This window comes from Talpa occidentalis, unplaced genomic scaffold (genome assembly GCF_014898055.3).
Source record: "Talpa occidentalis isolate TD23 unplaced genomic scaffold, MPIMG_talOcc4v2.1, whole genome shotgun sequence".
Classification (NCBI taxonomy): domain Eukaryota; kingdom Metazoa; phylum Chordata; class Mammalia; order Eulipotyphla; family Talpidae; genus Talpa; species Talpa occidentalis.
Genome location: NW_026555331.1, coordinates 127,080,523 through 127,095,938, shown reverse-complemented (window position 1 = coordinate 127,095,938; position 15,416 = coordinate 127,080,523). Strand labels below are relative to the sequence as shown.

Below are 15,416 nucleotides of genomic sequence, written 5' to 3'. Positions count from 1 at the left end.
TTCATACATCTGGTATTATATACAAAAGTTACAGATTGCTGACTTCTAGTTTACCTAATTTAAAACAAGTACTCCTTGAACACTGTCTACAATCACAGTCACTTATATAAATTAAGTAAGATTTATTACTTATTACATTATTTGGTCTCTGGTGTTAAATACAAAATCATTACATTATCCTGATAATGTAAAAACAATTTTAATTCTAACCACTGCTGGGAGGATACCATACATAGTTCTAAATCATACACATTATTGAAAACCAACATTAACCTCCATTAAGAAAAATAACACAACTTGGGCCTCCCCGGTGGCGCAGCAGTTGAATGCTGGGTTGTGAAGCTGCCTGCATCCTTTGCAGCTCTGGTTCGATCCCTGGCAGCTGGGGAAGGTCCCACATGGTGCGCAGACCTCTCCTGCCGCACCCGCTGTGTACTCCTGCTACCCAGCAGTGTACTTCGGTCCTTCTGCCTGCTCTGCTCCCTGCTCCAGCTCTGGTGAATTCTCTCACCCTCCTGCGCTTCTGACTGTACCCTGTGCTTGTTAAATAAATAAATAAATCTTAAAAAAAAAAAGAAAGAAAAATAACACAACTTCAAGAAATAAAAGAAAAATAAAAAAGTGAATGCAGGTAACATTAGAGAATGGATATAATCCAAACAGCACAAGTAAAGATTTGAGTGAAGTCCTGAACTCAAATAAAAATCTGTTTTTTCTTTAGAAGAAATACAAAAAACTACGTTGGTATATCTTTAGGAAAGTTTCAGAAGCATGAAAGATATGGTTGTAATGATTCCTACAAAGAACTGTTTTCACTAAACTATGCTTTTTAAGTATAATGTCATAATGAGATATGAAAACTACAATCATCAAAGAAACACTATAATGTCTTCCTAGTACCTGAAATTTGAATCATAACAAATCTATTTCAGTCATTTTTATAACATTTCTAATCATAAATAGCAAATCAACTTTCTCCAATTACAATCATGAGCTTCAGATAAAATCTAATGTTTAAGAAGTAAAATATGTTTTACTGGTTTATTAGTTTTAAGTCAAAGATATATCAGGAATAAGGAAAAAACTTCACACTTAGAAGTTGAATATTTTCGAATTATGCATTGAAGTAAATCTTAGATATAATATATTCAAACAAGTGTTTAGATTTTTTTCCATATCAGTTTAAGCCCAGCCTTACTTCTCTGCATCTCTTTTCTTTCTTCCCTGTATATGAGATGGTAAAAAGCACGTTGCACCCATTCTGATTAGCCAGCAGATAAGCAATGAGGAATCTGATCTAAAGTCTCCACCACTAGAGATGTCAAAACAGATGTTACTTTCGTACATGATGACAGCACTGGGCCTGAGATGTCAAACACAATTAAAAATTTTATTTTCAAATGTACTCCACAGTTTATACACACTGAAAGTATGTCTTACCTTTTGAACTTTTAGAGTGCTGTGCTTTGCAAAATGGGAAAGACTTTATTTTAGTTTAGACTCCATTTGGGAGTGAAATCATTTCATCAATCGGTACTCAGTTTTCCTTCAGGATTTGGCATGAAAAGACTGGCATTTCATTAAAATGTGCTGACAACTGAAAGAATGATTCTAGCAGGACTGATTTCTCTCACCTTCCTATCTATGAATATCAAGGTTTCTTCCCAGTGGATTATCCAAATTAAAGAATAAATTAAGGTGTCTTTCTTTTGATAATGATATCACTCATTTCATTCTGATAAAGGGAGAGACTCAGAAGTTGCATTTTTTTAGTCATATTAATTTTTTATTTAATAAGTTTCTTCTCAAACCTTTCCCTTGGCAACATGAGTAATTAATGCCTGAAAAAAAAATCCTTTTGCTTTTTTATGACATATACTCAAAGTGAATTAAAATTACAAAATTCACCATATACTTCAGGGAGCATCACCTTGAATTTGTGTTCATATGAGGAAGAAACAGAATTCCAAAAGCATTCATATTCCAACAAAGGTCCTCTACCTCCATATGTCCAAAGTATAACTTAAGGAGCCCTCACTCACCCACATTAATCAAGCAATACTATATCCAGCCATGAAGGTGAAGTATAATTATTTATTCACATTTGTATCCCCTTTACTAGAGATTAAGTTGCCTGAAGGTAATAAAAAATGTCATATTCATATGTTTATCAGTTACAGATGCTTCATAATGCCGTGCCCTGGTGGCTCTCAGAAATTTTCTTTTTAATTAATTCAGTTGTAGGGTTAAAAAGCCACATATAAAATGCCCTCTTAAGAACAGCAGGGCAAATGCAGTGTATTAGATTAGAGCCATCATTCTGGCACTTGGTTCCTTAATTTTTAATCTGAGCCCCATGACTTACTAGCTATGTGACTATGGGTAAGTTCTACCTCTGCATTGTGCCTCTACTTCTTCATATGCAATTTGGTAGTTATGAGATAATATATTAGATCATTAGAATAGTACCTAGAACATGGTTAAACACTCAATAAATACCAGTTACCACATCATGTTCCCTTAATGTGTCAGTGATATGCTAACCTGTTGGAAGAATCCTTCTGTGGTATCTGATGTATGATGTGCAAATATTTTTCCCACTCATTAGGGTGTCTTTTTGTTCTAATAATAGTTCTTTTGCTGTACAGAATTTTTTTAGTTTGGTATAGACCCATTTGCCACCATCTCTTTTGAAGTTTCATGCTTTCCTAATTGAGAGCTATGAATGACTGTGTCCACCAGTTCCTCCACCTCACTTGTTGCTATATTGGGTGACTCATCCAAGACACAAAATCCTACATTTTTTTCCCAATTGGTTAAAATTATTTTGTGTGTAGGTAATAGTATACCATGGTAAACAATGTAGATTCTAGAAACTAAACGTCTGAGTTCATACCCTGGTCTGACCCTTTAGTACATTACTTCTCTCTCTGGGCCTCAATTTTCACATTTATAAAATGGTAACATCAGTTTCTACCTCTTAAGGCTGTAGTGGCTAAATAATTATTCCAGGTAAATTAAATATCTGCTTAATTTGTTAAATGACCAATAAATGTTAGTTCTTCTCATTAAAATATAGTTATTAATGTTTAGGGGAGGATATTAACATTTCCATAATTATCTTTGATAATTTTCATTTCCTTTTAATAATTTCTATTAGTTTTATAAACTTGAATTTATATCAACATTTGGGGAAGTAGAGGATATCTGGTGCCCAATATTATTAAAATGAAATATATATTTTAAGAATAAGGTTTATTGTTAAGCTAGCATTAACTCACCACATATTTTCCAAGTTATCTTATCTAATTATATCATTTATGAAATGGACTCCAAGCTTAAATGCTGTCTACTATACACTTTTTAGTGTATCCTGGGGAAAATACTATTTTTAAAAAGCACTATGTTGCTGACTCATATGGGGGGGGAGGCTAATTCATTATGACTCTTAGATGTTATTCTGGAGTACTTGGGTCTAGCTCCTCATTACTCATTTTACATTTGTACAATGTGGTTTTTGTTCTTTAAGTGTACTAACATATATCCTTATATTTGTTTCTTGCTCATCACGGTCTCTTGAATTCTGTTCCCCCTCTCCAGGGGGCTGGTGCTTCTGCCCACCACTCCTCTCACTCCAGCCTACATTATCATCAAGATGTTCTTTCATGTAAAACATAATGAAAGTGTTGACTTACTTGAGAGCCAGCTTAACAATGTCTTAGAAGTACCTGCTGTGTATACAGCACAGTACTCAAGTTAAAGGAAAATACAAAGGAAATAAAGGATGTAGCTCAGTTTTTTTTAAGACTATCTGAGATGAACAGAATGACAGGCAGAAACTGAAGCATATTTTTCCAAAGCAACATCTTCCATTACTTCCAAGTTCAGATTCCAAGCAAACACTGAGTGTTAAATAAGAAATTATTGGTATTATATGTGATCTGTTAAGGAGAAGTTAAAAATCACATTACTGATGAGGATGATAAAAGTGAAGTAGGACTAAAACCCCTTTCCATTTTTATATTTTGACTATGTTTATAAAGCTAATGTTGGTTTACTAATCCTTTTTTTAAAAAACTTTCATTTGATGTCTTTTCTTTTTGACTCTGAACAATGAGTTGAAATTCTTTTATTTTTTTGTTGAAATTCTTTTGTCTAACATCCATTCAATTGTGTTCTTCAGGATTCTCATATAGAAAACAGATTCCACAATTCACGTATACATATATTTATATAATAGGACATTCAAGGCAATAAGACAGAAAAAAAAGCAGGAACTGCTGTTTTCACATGTGACAAATCAGAGTTTCAGTCAAAAAGCTAACAAGTGACAAAGATGAGCATTACATAATGATCAAGGAAATAATTTATCACGAAGCTATAACTGTCATAAAAAATGAGGCAACTAAAACAGGTGAACCCAAATGTATAAAACAACTACTACCAGATTTACAGCAACACATTGGCAGCAAAACAATAATAGCAGGGTATTTCAACATATCATTTATATCAATGTATATTATAGATCACCCAGACAGAAAATGACCAAGGAAATAAAAGTAGTAAATGAAGTAATGGATCACATGGACATAATATTTACAGATCCTTCCATCCCCAAAGAAATAAATACAAATTCTTCTCAAGTACACATTATATTTTCTCAAGGGTAGATCATATGCTGAGACAATGAAACATGTCTCAAAAATAAATGAAATCAAAAATTATATCAAGTATTTTCTGATCACAATGGTATTTTTTAAAGAAACCCAGACTAAAAATATGCTTTTGAATAATTCAGGGGTCAATAAAGATCAAAGGGGAAATAAAAAAAAATTATCTAGAGACTACCAAAAATGAAGAGAGAAGAAACCAGTTCTTCAGTGGTATTAAGAGAGAAAACATAGGGGCCTCCCTGGTGGCACAGTGGGTTGAGTGCAGCACTGTGAAGTGGTGCAGTGGGTTGAGTGCAGTGCTATGAAGCTGTCCGCAGCCTCTGCAGTGTAGGTTCAATTCCCAGCAGGTCAGGGAGATACCCACATGGCGTGGCAGACCCTTCCTGTCTTGCCCACTGCTCCCCTCAGCAGTGTTTTTGGTCACCTGCCTGTTCTGCCCCCCACTCTGTCTCTGATGAATTCTCTCACCCTCCCATGGCTCTGGCCTGTACTCCAGTTCTTGCATAAATAAAAAAATATTTTTTAAAAAAACAAAGAGGGGGAGAACATAGCAATAAAGAGCCACATCAATAAACAAAAATTTCATATAAATAATACAACTTTACATCTGAAGGAACTAGAGAAAAAGGAACAATAAACCAAAAATCAGTAGAAGGAAAAAAAAAGTAAAAAATTAGAGTAGGAATAAAATAGAAGTAAAAACAATGATACAAAAGATAAATGAAACCAAGAGCTGGGTCTTTGAAATAATAAACAAAATTGATAAACCCTTAGGTTGGCTCACTAAGAAGAAAGGCAACTTAAAAAATAAGAATCAGATATGAAAGAGCAAAACAATGTAATTTACCACATCAACAAAAGTAAACATAAAAAGTCATATTATCTATTTGGTATAAATGGACTCAACATCCATTTATGATTTCTCAAAAGCTCAAAAGTTGGAATAAAGAGAACATATCTCAACATAATAAAGGCTGATTATGACAAACCAAAGGTTCGCATCATTCTAAACAGTAAAAAACCAAAAGCTTTGAAGAGTTTGGTATCATCTTTGAAGGTTTGGTAGAACCAATTTTCATTTGTATAGCCAACTTGTGCTGGCTTTTTTTTTTAATTTAAATTTTATTTTTATATTCCCTATACAATTACAACCCCCTTATTTTGACCCCAACCCCTCCTTTCCCCGCCCCCCCAACCCCCATAGAGTGTCTCTGGTTCATAGTTGTTTGTTGATTTTGATATTTTCTTTCTTATAGTTATTCTTTTTCCTGGTCCCTTATTTAAGTTTTCTAGATTCCTGCTATGAGTGAAACCATCTGGTATTTTTCTTTTTCTTCCTGGCTTATTTTGCTGAGCATGATCCCTTCCAGCTCCATCCATGTTGCTGCAAATTGCATGTGTTTATCTTTTTTGAATGCTGAGTAATATTCCATGGTATATATTTACCACATCTTCTTGATCCAGTCATCTATTTTTGGGCATTTGGGTTGTTTCCAAAGCTTAGCTATTGTAAATAGTGCTGCTTTAAATATAGGGGTGCAGGTGCTCTTTGGAATTGATGTTTTTGTGTCCTTTGGGTAAATACCTAGGAGTGGAATTGCTGGATCATATGAAAGCTCTATGTTTAGTAGGTCAAGAACTCTCCACGCATCTCTCCAAAGTGATTGGACCAGTTTTGTGCTGGCTTTTTGTTCTTAGAAAGACTTTTGATCTCTCTTTTGATTTTTGGGCTTGTGATAGGTCATTCAAGCTTTCCATTTCATACTAGTTCAGTATTTGGAAGGTTGTAAGATACTAAAAATTTGTCCATTCTTGGTTGTCCAATTTGTTTACATACAGATATTCATAGTAATAGTATCTTATAAGCCTTTGTATTTCTGGGATATCTGTAGAAATTCTGCCCCTTTCACTTCTATTTCTTTAATTTAAAATAATCATTTCACTGGATGAAGCAAAAAATATATATAGAAAGGTTTATAAGATATATAGAAGCACATGGCAAAAATATGACAAAGTATAAATCTTAAAAAAAAATGACAAAGTATGAAGGTAGTAAATGAAATTATACATTCTTACATTGTTTTTTGAAGTGATATAATTCAGACAGTAGTGAGCTAAGAATATATATTGTATTCTCTAAAGAAAAATACAGGGGCCTCCCTGGTGGTACAAAGGGTAAGTCGCAGCACTATGAAGCTATCCGCAACCACTGAAGCACGAGTTTGATCCCTGGCTAAGGAGCTACCCACATGGCACAGCAGACCTCTCCTGTCTTGCCCACTGCTCCCCTCAGCAATGTATTTCAGTCAGTTCATCTGTTCTGTTCCCCACTAGGTCTCTGGTGAATCCTCTCACCCCCACCCCTCTGACCTGTACCCCAGTTCTTGTATGCAGAAATAAATAAATCTTAAATATATATATATATATAAATGTGCAACTAAAAAGCCAAGAAAGATGATGAAATGAATTAAAAGCAAAACTTATTATACAAGATCTGAAACAAATAAATGGTCATATGATTTTACTCATTATGAAGACAGGAGAAAACTCTGAAACACATTTTATGTGGTCAATATTACCTTGATTGCAAAACCAAACAAGTACAGCACAAAAAAGAAAACTGTAGACTAACATCTCTGATGAACATAGAGGCAAAATCCTTGACAAAATTTTTGCAAATTGAATCCAGCAACATATTAAGAAAACAATCTGTCATGAGCAAGCAGGATTCATTCTAGGGATACAAAGTTGGTTCAACATATGCAAAGCAATCAGTGTTATTCTCCACATCAACAAAAAGATAAAAATCACATGATCATTTCAATAGATACAGAAAAAGTATTTGACAAGATTGAACATCCACTTATAATAAAAACTTTCAAAACAATGGGAAGAAAATGAACTTATTGCCATATATGACAAACTCACAGTCAACATCATATTCTATGGTGAAAACCTGAAAGGATTTTCCCTAATATCAGGTACAAGACCATGTTGTACAATTTCACCACTACAATTCAATATAGTATTGAAGTTCTAGCCAGTACAATTAGGCAAGAAAAAAGTATAAAGGGAATCAAATTTGGAAAGGAAGAAATAAACTATCACTATTTGCTGATGACATTACATAACCCAAAATACTATCAAAAAACTATTAGAAATAATAACTACAGTAAGATGGTAGGATACAAAATGAATACACAAAAATCTGCTGCATTTCTATATGTAAACAATGAAGTAGACAAAAGAGAAATTATGAAAATAATACTATTTACAATCATACAAAAAAAGGATGATGTGCCTGGGAAAAAATTATAGAGGTGAAGGACATATACATTAAAAACTATAAGACACAGGAAATAAGACACAGAGAAATGGGAAAATATCCTGTTCATGGGATGGAAGAATAAACATTGTTAAAATGGTCATATTACCTAATGCAATTTACATACTCAACACATACCTAGCAAAATCCCAATAAAAATTTTTAAGAAAACAGAAGAGGCAATTATAAAATTTGTATGGAACTACACAAGATCCTGAAATCCAAGGCTGTCCTGGGAGAAAAGAAGAAAAATGGAGGGATCACCCTGTATAATGTCAACCTATACTACACAGCAATAAAAATCAAAATTGTATGATATTGGGGTAAAAAAAACCCAGAAATATACACCAATGGAATACAGTGGAATAGAGAGCCCAGAAAAAACCCACACAAATAAAGACAGCTAATTTTTGACAAAGGAGCCACGACTGTACAATAGAGAAAGTAATTCCTTTTTAACATTGGCTTTAGGAAATATCAGGAAAAGTCACATGTAAAAAAGTGAAACTAGGGGCCTCCCTGGTGGCTCAAGGGGCTAACATGCAGCACTATAAAGCTATCCGCAGTCACTGCAGCATGAGTTCGACCCCCAGCCAGGGAGGTGACCCACATGGTGCAGCAGACCTCTCCTGTATCGCCTGCTGCTCCCCTCAGCAGTGTATTTCAGTACATCTGCCTGTTCCACTCCCCACTCTGTCTCTGGTGAATCCTCTCACCCACTGCATCTTTGGCCTGCACCCCAGCTCTTGTATACATAAATAAATCTTTAAAAAAAAAGTGAAACTAGATCATTACTTAACTCCATACACAAAATTTAATTCAAAATATATTATTAAACAGTTATATGTAAGACCTGAAATCATAAAACACAGAAAAGAAAACACACAAAGATGTACAATTATTAAATGCAACTCCAACAGCTAGGGACACAAAAGCAAACATAAACAAATAGGAATACATCAAACTAAAAAGGTTTTTTTACCACAAAAGAAACCACCACAAAAACAAAAAGATGACCTACAAACTGGGAGAATATATTTGCATATCACATGTCTGACACAAGGTTAAGTTCCAAAATATATGAAGGACTCATATACTCAACAACAAAAAAATAAAAAATTCTATCAAAAAATGGACAAAGTACCTAAACAGACACTTCTCCAAAAAAAGACATTTAGATGGTCTATAGGCACTGGAAAAAAATGCTCAACATCACTTATTATAAGGGGTATGCAAATCAAAACCACATTAAGATATTACCTCATGCCTATGAGAATGGCCTACATCAAAAGGACTGGAATCTTCAAATGTTGGTGAGGATGTGGGGAAAAAGGAATACTCATCCACTGTTGATGAGAATGTAATCTGGTGCAGCCTCCATCAAAAACACTGTAGAGATTCCTCTAAAAAATACAAATGGAAATACCATAAGATCCAACAATACCACACCTAGGTATTTAGCAAAAAAAAATGTAAACATTATTATGAAAAGATTTGTGTATGACTATGTTTATAGCAGCATTATTCACAATAGTCAAGTCATAGAATCCACCTAAATACCCATCAACAGACAACTGAATAATGAATCTCTGGAATATATACTCAATGGAATACTACTTAGCCATTAAAAAAGTTGTATTATGCCTTTAGTCACAAAATAAATGGTACTGAAGGTGATTATGCTAAATGAAGTAAGTTAGAAAGTGAAAGACAGTTAGCAGTTATAGATAACAAAAGAAAACAAACTGGTAAATCACCTCAAACTAATTTCTTAGACTGAAAAATTGAATGGCTACATGAGGGAATGGGGTAAGTGGAGGATAAGAGGGGGAAGATGATAGGGTATTGGCACTAAAGTTTTGTTGGAGGGTGAATGAAATTCTACTCCCCAAATTATATAGTTGTGTAAATGGATAGCAAATCAGTAAAATTTGAGGGAAAAGGAATTTTGAATAAGGAAATAAAGCCAATGACATCAGAGAAGGCTTCAAAGATAATGCAGAATATAGGTCTGCCTTAAGCGAGAAGATTTTTCCATGTAGATATAGGAGGATGACATTACATAATATTGATACGAAGGGGGAAAGTCCACTGTAACAACTGTTGGGAATAAAGATATAACTGGAAACACAATGGACCATGTAAACATAATAGGTCAATACTTAAATGAGAATTTTGAACACATTTTGGTAATATTTTATGACAGGGAAAGACAAAAATCTTTAAGAGCACACAACATTAGTATTAAACATAGTCAAGGAATGCATCCTAAAGGAATTCATAGTTGAAAAAGGGAATGCTGAATTTTATTGTCAGCCATAGGAAACCATCTAAATTGTTTATTTTAAAGGGGTGAATTGGGTCAGATTGCTCTTTCCAGAGCAGTCAAGGGTAACATAAAAGATGTACTGGAAGAACAGATAGGAAGCAGGAGAACCTAATGAGAAGTTGCTACTTTACCAGTAAAGATTATAAAAACCAAAGTAAGGCAAATCAGCAACTGAGAAGAGAAGGAGATGACTATAAAAGATCAACATATCTTAATGGCCAATTAGATGCAGAGATACAGAAGAGGGAAAGAAATATTTTATAATTTCCCATCTGAGATAATAATTAATAATCAATTAAAGAGATAATCAATTAAAGAGTAAATTTTAATTCTACATTTACTTTGAAACAAAACATCAGGGCACGAATGTTCAAAAGATGCAACAATCACCAAGTTTCATTCAGAAATATTCTCTTTTGCATAGACACACACACACACTCACACACACGCACACATTTCTGTATAACCAGTCTGCACCGCTGAAACACTATAGCGGTTTCAGTGATATGCCCCAAGAAATTTTATTATCTCTGACCTTTTATAGAAAATCCATGACACCTTTATTTAAGAATCTTTCCTTGCAAATATAACCAATTGATCCCTGTCCAGCATTTGCTAGATATATTTGATTTTGTGACTGTCCTAGCTTTGTAGAATGCTTTACAATGTGTTTTCATTTTCACCCATTGTTCACCTAATATTTTGTGTTTAAATGTATGCAAATTTAGATTCTTATAATCTCTTGCATGTAAGTTACTTCCTCATTCTCTTTAGTAATCATGAATATTAACTCATTCAAAGAATACTTGTTATTGTAATTCAGTGGAAATATAAATTCTATTTAAGACTTTCTTTTGGAATCAGTCTTACTCCAATTATCCTAATCATAGTAAATTTTTCTTTTAGAACACCAAAGGTCAGAAATATGACAAAAAAAGTATTATATGAACTAATGTTTATAAGATATAGTCTCTGGCAAATAATAAACCATCCTTACTTGTCAGCTATCCTCTATTCAATACTTTTAGCTTTTATGTACAATTTTAAGTCTTCTGTTTCTTTCAACACCCAAATATCCAGCAAACCAGGGCTGACTTAGATCATCTGAACAAAAAGGCATTCATAGCCAACTTTGCTTAAAGCTAGTAACCAAATTCCATGAACACTACCAAGCAAGCACTCCAGAGTGAGAGGATCATTTGATACTTTTATTATTTTATCAAAACAAAATAATGGACCAGAGTAATATCCAATCATAAGTTTATTACCATATATAGGATATATCATAGAGAGGTAATTCCCTCTCTATTTCCTAAAAGAAATGTTAATCATCAAGTAAGCACACTTCCTGAGTAAAAGGGGGATTTTTTTTTTTTTTTTTGAGAAATTTGGCAGGCACTTTCCCCTCTATTATTTCTGTTTGTATAGTTTAGTTTTCTGAGAAGGGGGACACATAACCTTGTAATACCTTGCTTATGATAACAGCCATCGTCATGGTTTATTATTTCTAGTGTGACTTATTGAGAAGAAACAAGAACTGCCACGTGCAAAGTTAAAGAACTTGGGGCCTCCTGGTGGGGCAGCGGGTTGAGCGCAGTGCTGGGAGGCTGTTCGCAGCCTCTGAAGCATGGGTTCAATTCCCGGCCAGCCAGGGAGATTCCCACATGGTGTGGCAGATCTCTCCTGTCATACCTGCTGCGCCTCTCAGCAGTGTATTTTGGTTGTCTGCCTGTTCTGCTCCCCACTCGGTCTCTAGTGAATCCTCTCACCCTCCCGCACCTCTGGCCTGTACCCCAGCTCTATAAAAATAAAAAAATCTTTTTTAAAAAAAACTTGGGGCCCTTTAGATTTTGTGGAAGTTTTTCTATCATTCTATTCCCTTGGTTCTTTCTATCAACTGAATCAAAATAAGGCAGTATCCTCAGGAAAAATCATAATCCTCAAGTTGGTTCATTCAAAGGTAAATAGAAGGAGGGGGTGTAAGCTTAGTGCTTCCTGTTTTGTCAAGAGCAGGGATGACAACCTGTTAAATAATCATGAAGAATAAAAATTCAAAATCGTGAACAAGCTTAGATGTTCCTCAGTGGTACAGAAGCCATCAATCACCTATTTCACATTGTCAAAAACATGTGCAAAATATTTGCCTTCTGCTTTAAGGATTTCTACCTGATCTTCACATTTTTTTTTTTACCTAATGTCAAAAAAGATGTGACTATTTAAGTTTAATCAAAGTAATCAAGTACACAAAGTGAGGAAGATTCCAATTTATCTCATTATCTTTTGAGAATAATAATTTTATCCTTGATAAGTTTTATCCCAAAAAAAGGTATATTCTTTTGTGAGTGGGCCTTTTAAAAGCAAACAAAGTCAGGGAGTTGTCCTTATGTGCTGGAGCCCTTGAATTAAATTTCTTGATTGGTTTAAATCATCATTTCTGACAAGTTAACCCAATAACAAAATTTCTCAGCATTTTTTCCACCAATTTCAACAATTCAAACTGTTTCCATGTGTTCTAGTTCGTAACTGTGTCCTTTAGAAAAGGATAACTTGAGTCTGACTGACATAGTCACAAGGATCAGTTAAGATTCCTCAGGGATTGCTGTGGGGAAAGGAAGAAGGATAGAGGGAGAAGGAGATAGAGGGATTGAGAAAAGTGGGAAAAAGAAGGGTTCTTACTTTAAAACATTTTCAAATAGGGGCCTCCCCAGTGGCGGTGGCACAGCAGGTTGAGTGCTGCGTTGTGAGGCTGTCTACAGCCTTTGCAGCACGTGTTCTATTCCCAGCAGGCCAGGGAGACACCCACATGGGGCGGCAGACCTCTCCTGTCTCATCAACAGTGTCTTCGGTCCATTTGCCTGTTCTGCTCTCCACTCTGTCTCTGGTGAATTCTCTCACCCTCCCACGCCTCTGACTGTACCCCAGTTCTTATATAAATAAATGAATCTTTAGGAAAGAAAAAAACTTTTTGGAAAAAATGGTTCTGAGACTAAAAATGCTTTGTAGGCTTTTTTATAGGATAAATAAATCTCTTTGGTCCATACCAGTTCTATTGCTTGATTACTTTATGATTCTGGGATCCCCTCTCAGCTGTGATTCTCAGAGCACCATAGGAAAAGCTACTATGAAAACACATGTTTAAGGCTATCTGTAAAATCTAGTAGTCTCCTTTCATCTGGATATCTACCAACTGGTCTTCTCAGTCAAAATATTATATTACATTATATACTGTGCTCTTATACAATAATAAAAGGAATATGAATTCCAACCTCACCCTATGATAACTTTGGTATTTGCCACTATTTGGTTTCAAAAAAAGGGGGGTGAGTAACAGGATAAGAGTGTCCCTGGAATAAGTAAAAGAATTTTCTTAAGAAATTGTATCAATAGATGTGTAGGATCCAGATCTGCACATATGAATGGAGATAACATAATAAAGAAATATCAGTTAGTTCTTCCTTGTCATAGCATGTTCACCTTGAGGCCAAAAGCCATGTTCAGTCTACTTCAGACTGTAGATTCCAGTTCTCCCTGCTAAAAATTATTAAAGTCTTTTTAACCATTAAAACTCTCAGCACCTTGTAATTGCCCTTTTCTACTTATTAAGATGACCCAGCAATTCTATTCCTAAGAATCTACTCAAAGAACACAAAAATACTAATTTGCAAGGAAACCTGCACTCTATGTTTATTGCAGCACTGTTTACAATAGCTAAGATACGGAAACAACCTAAATGCCCCCAAGCAGATGAATGGATCAAGAAGATGTGGATTATTTACACAATGAAATACTATTCCATGGTCAAAAAAGATAAACTCATGCCATTTGCAGCAGCATGAATGGAGCGGGCAGAGATTACACTAAGCAAAATTAGTCAGAAGGAAAAAGATAAATATAAGATGGTTTTATTTATAGGTAGAATATAGAGAAATCAAAACAAAGGGTCAGGAAAAAGACAAAACTTGCATGAAGCCCATAAATCAGAGAGAAGGGATGGGAGAAATCAAACAGGGGAGGAAAGAACACAAGGGTCTATGGTGATGGATCACAGATGCTATGGTGGTAGGAGAATTATAGGGATCAAACCTGATGAGGAAAATCAAATACTTTCCAATATTTAACAACAATGTAAGGGGGGGAAAGGTACTTAAATGAAAAAAGAAAAAATATTTATAGTCCCTTATTATTTTCCTCTGTGGAATGGCCTACTTATATGTAAAAGTTCAGGTAGTTCAGGTGGAAGGTGGATAATCAGTTTCAGCAATGTTATAGATGGAATTCTTGCATTATGTAATGAATTTTACTTAATAATTATTAAAATCCTATTTCATCTCTTTTGTTTCTATTTTTAAGATTTATTTATGCATACAAGAACTGGGGTACAAGTGAGAGGTGTGGGGGTGAGAGTATTCACCAGAGACAAAGTGGGGAACAGAACAGGTGGATCTACTGAAATACACTGCTGAAGGGAGCAGCAGGCGAGTAGGAGAGGTCTGCTGCACCATGTGGGTTACTTCCCTGACCGGGGATCAAACTTGTGCTGCAGTGACTGGGGATAGCTTCATAGTGCTGCCTCTTAACCCACTGCACCACCAAGGAGGCCCCCATATCTTTTGTTTCGAAACATTCAAAACCTCATTTTTTGCTCCATACATTAAAACTCTTCTTAATTCATATTCTTCATTGAACAACAATTTTTTTAAATTTTTTACTCTGATGTAATCCTAAATTATGAGACCACATGATAATATGGTCAACTCCATAAGATACCAAGAACTCTGCCAAGTAGGCTGTTTTGAAAATAACTGATTAGCATGAAGTCTGGGTCCTTGTTCCAGGTATACAAAAAGTCACAACAGATTCTAGCTTATTTCTAACAGCTTCTGTAAGATATTTTTGGGCATGTGACTGGAGATACAAAACAATAATATACAAAATTGAGTGTCATCAATTGTGAAAAATAAGGTTTTTCTGAACAAGACCTCAGCCAACTACAAAAAGTGCTGGAAATGGGGCTTATTTCAATAGCAAACATTAAGAAATATGTTGAGAACATAGCTAAAAATGAAGGACTGCCATCCTAGTTAGAAAC

The 15,416-nt window shown here is 34.8% G+C and overlaps 1 protein-coding gene across 1 annotated transcript in view; it reads right to left on the bottom strand.

Moving 5' to 3' along the window:
* Window positions 1-15,416, bottom strand: part of FOXP2 (forkhead box P2) — a 1,127,785-nt gene that overhangs the window by 932,008 nt on the left and 180,361 nt on the right. The window contains exon 5 of the mRNA XM_054692568.1: window positions 9,259-9,401. The gene's annotated coding sequence lies outside the window, so the exon portion shown is untranslated. The remainder of the gene's footprint in view (window positions 1-9,258; window positions 9,402-15,416) is intronic.